Below are 3,763 nucleotides of genomic sequence, written 5' to 3' on the forward strand. Positions count from 1 at the left end.
ATCCAAAATTTTCTGGTTCGTAGTAATAGTTGGATTTGTTAGTTGCGAGTTGTGGACTTCCAATTTAAAGGGTTCTGGCTACCTGCTGCATCTATTGACTATTCAAAACGTGGGCAAAATTAGAAAAGTCTATTAATTTGATAACTTATATAATTTTTTTTATTTTTATAACTAATAGGATATTCAGTGAATGCACCGAGCAAAACGTTCACCACCTTTCATACGTTCACCACCTGTAACCCGATCAAGACATCTAGCCAATATTATCGCCGTTGATTTTTCTTTAGAATCATCGTCAAGTCGAACAAGTACTCCAATTCAAAAATCCGATAACCTATTTTTTGAACCCGACCTCACAATTGAGAACCCGGAGGATACTCAAGGACAATTCAGAGATCCTGAACCACTAATCATTCCTCCCGAACCACAAATCATTCAACCAGAGATTGTCGAGGAAGAAACTATTAAATCATAATCCTCTAGTGTTTCAGATTCAACAAATTCAATCATGGAAAATCAGGAACCTCTAAGTATGGAAGATCGAATGAGAGCCACACGTACGGGCCAAGGTCATGCAATTACTCAACCAGACATTAATGCGCCAGATTATGAAATCAAAGGACAAATCCTACACATGGTAACTAATCAATGCCAATTTAGTGGTACGCCAAAAGAAGATCCAAACGAACATCTTCGAACCTTTAATAGGATCTGTACTCTATTTAAAATCAGAGAAGTTGAGGATGAACAGATCTATCTCATGTTATTTCCCTGGACTTTAAAGGGAGAAGCCAAAGATTGGTTAGAATCGTTACCTGAAGGGGCGATTGACACATGGGATGTTTTAGTTGAAAAATTTCTTAAAAGATTCTTTCCGGCATCAAAGTCGTGAGACTTCAAGGAGAAATTGTTACGTTCACACAAAAGCCAAATGAAACTTTATATGAAGCGTGGACAAGATTTGAAAAGTTGTTGAGAGGATGTCCTCAACATGGTTTAGACACTTATCAAATAGTACAAATATTCTACCAAGGATGCGACATTACTACACGAAAAGACATCAACATAGCAGCTGGTGGTTCCATTATGAAGAAAACCGCAACTGAAGCTTACAAAATTATTGATAACACAGCCTCCCACTCACATGAGTGACATCAAGAAAAAGACATCGTTAGATCATCTAAAGCGGCTAGAGCCGATTCTAGCCATGACTTTGATTCCATTTCCGCAAAGATAGATGTGACGATCGCTCCAAATCCATATGGACGAACACGTCATTCATCGATTTCATTGCGAGGTATTTGACCTCTATATGATACGTTTTGTAAACATTGCATTCTTTTGAAAAGGCACACCATAAATGAATATTTAAATCAAAGGTTTTCGATATCTGATGATTTCTACATATAGACTCTCACCGTAAATAATAGTTTACAATAGTACTTCCGTTGACAATGCAGTCAAAATAAGATACATGGTGATGATTTAGTGAATGCAACGTTTCCTTGAAAAATATGCCATGTACGACTCCATGCACATAGCTTGTCTAACATATAAGCAAACAGCGGAAGACTTCTAGGAAACCTGAGAATAAACATGTTAACAAGTGTCAACACAAAGGTTGGTGAGTTCATAGTTTTAGTGTTTCGCATAATCTGTATATAAAAGTGGATCACAAGATTTCAGTTGTTTCATCCAGAAACGTTTATCAAAAGTTTGTCAATAGATTCTACGTAACAGACACCCTGGTAACTAAGCTTTAACGTTATAATGATAAATACCCCATTCGTTTTAATACACGCAAACCAACGTGTCCTAAACTCAAATAGCACACGTCCGTTAAAAGGCTAGCGCTCTAGCTCAGACGGGGATGTCAAGCCCTATGGATCCATATACTGTTATTCGCGCCCACCAGTCCATATCCTATGTACTGGCAGCTACTAGTTACCAAAGCTAAGGGATTTTCAGTTCAAACTCAGTGTAGAATTAAGTATGTATGTAATGACCCGGACTTTTTCGATCAATTTATACTTATAAGATTAATATTTACATAAATTAAACCTTACCAACATGATAAGCAATCCAAATTATTGAAACTTATGTTTTCGAAAAGAGTTTTACACAACGTTTGACCGTCTAGTTTGACCGATGATATCACGAACTATATAATATATGATAATTATACGTTTGTGTATATATATGTATATATACATATTTAACATGATTTATGGATGTTTTAATATCTCATTTTGTATTAATAACAATAAGTTATAAGTATATTTTGAAACTACTAACTTAAGTTTTCAAAACGATAACCATACGTAACGTTATTTGACATAAATACTTATAACATATAATGTTTATACATATATCGTATATGTAATGTATTTAATCACTTTTAAAGACTTAAATACATAAAAGAATATAAGTATATTCACAAAAGATAGCTATATTTGAATTCTCATTCCATTTTTCACAAGATTTTCTATACGTATATCTAGAGTATATGTACTCGTATCATACCTAGCTTCTATACATATTTACTATTGGTATATACACATCAAATCACCACCAACCAGCCCTTGTTCATGCCTTATGTATAAGGTAACTCTCTTGTTCATGCCTTATGTATAAGGTAACTACTTTTGATGTTTAGTATGACTAATTACATAAAAATACAACATGAAATTTTGTCCATGTTTTTCCATTAATCATGTTTTTATGGCCTTAAATACATCTTCCATTTTCAAATTTTATTACCTCATTTCTTTAACCAAAAACACACTCTTAAGAAACTCCATAACCATTCAGCTAGTATCCATGAAGATCTAGCCATAAAAACATCACTTAAACACCATAAGAAAAACCTTACAAAAACACTTCAAGAATCCTTTCAAGAACACAAGTTTACTTCCAATCTTTCATCCAACTCCATCACTCTTTTGGTTCTAGATTTTTACTTCTCTTTTACAGCAATCTTGTCCAAGTAACTTGAGGTAGTAACTTTGTTCATAACCTTATTCGATTCATATATATATATAGCTATCTTATTTTGTGGTATAAAATTTTAACAACAAGAACATAGTTTGAATGTTTTCAAACTTGTTTGCAAACTAAATAGATCCTTCTCACTTAACTTTTAAAATACTTCAAGACCTGTAATATATCACAAATATATGCTAATTTAACAAGGTATAACTTGGTTTTTCAAAGAACACCTTAAAAACTGAATTTACGACGTCGGAGTGCAACCGGGGGCTGTTTTGGGTTGGATAATTAAAAACCATCTTAAACTTTGAATTGGAGGTTTATTTTCTGGAAAAATGATTTTTACTATGAATATGATAACACATAAAAAAATTTCATGATTTAACTCAAAGTATAAGTATTTTTAGAAAAATAATCATTTAAGGTTGTTTACATGATGGAAAATGATTAACTTCATAAGTTTCACTAAAGTTTGACCTATGACCTGTGATTTCGAATACAAACTAAGGTATTTACAGTTCATAGTCTTAAAGAGGGACTTGATCCAAGGAAGTGGCAAGTTGAATCAACGAAAACGGAGTTGTAACGAAGAAACTATGACCAAAACGAGATTGGATATCTAAGACTAGTTTAGCTACGAAAATAATTGGAGAAAATTAAATAAATCACATCTTTTTAAAATAACATGATATTTTATATATATGTACTCATAATTTAATTTTATATGGTTCAGGATCACCCGTAAACAATACGAGAAGATTAATCATAAGATCTC

At 32.9% G+C, this 3,763-nt stretch overlaps 1 non-coding gene across 1 annotated transcript; it reads right to left on the reverse strand.

The window, feature by feature from the left end:
• Positions 1-891: 891 nt before the first annotated feature.
• Positions 892-998, reverse strand: LOC139856564 (small nucleolar RNA R71). The gene has a single exon (XR_011762037.1). It is a non-coding gene; the product is annotated as a small nucleolar RNA R71 (small nucleolar RNA).
• Between the last annotated feature and the right edge of the window lie 2,765 nt (positions 999-3,763).

The sequence above is a fragment of the Rutidosis leptorrhynchoides genome, chromosome 6 (assembly GCF_046630445.1).
Source record: "Rutidosis leptorrhynchoides isolate AG116_Rl617_1_P2 chromosome 6, CSIRO_AGI_Rlap_v1, whole genome shotgun sequence".
In the NCBI taxonomy this organism is placed as follows: domain Eukaryota; kingdom Viridiplantae; phylum Streptophyta; class Magnoliopsida; order Asterales; family Asteraceae; genus Rutidosis; species Rutidosis leptorrhynchoides.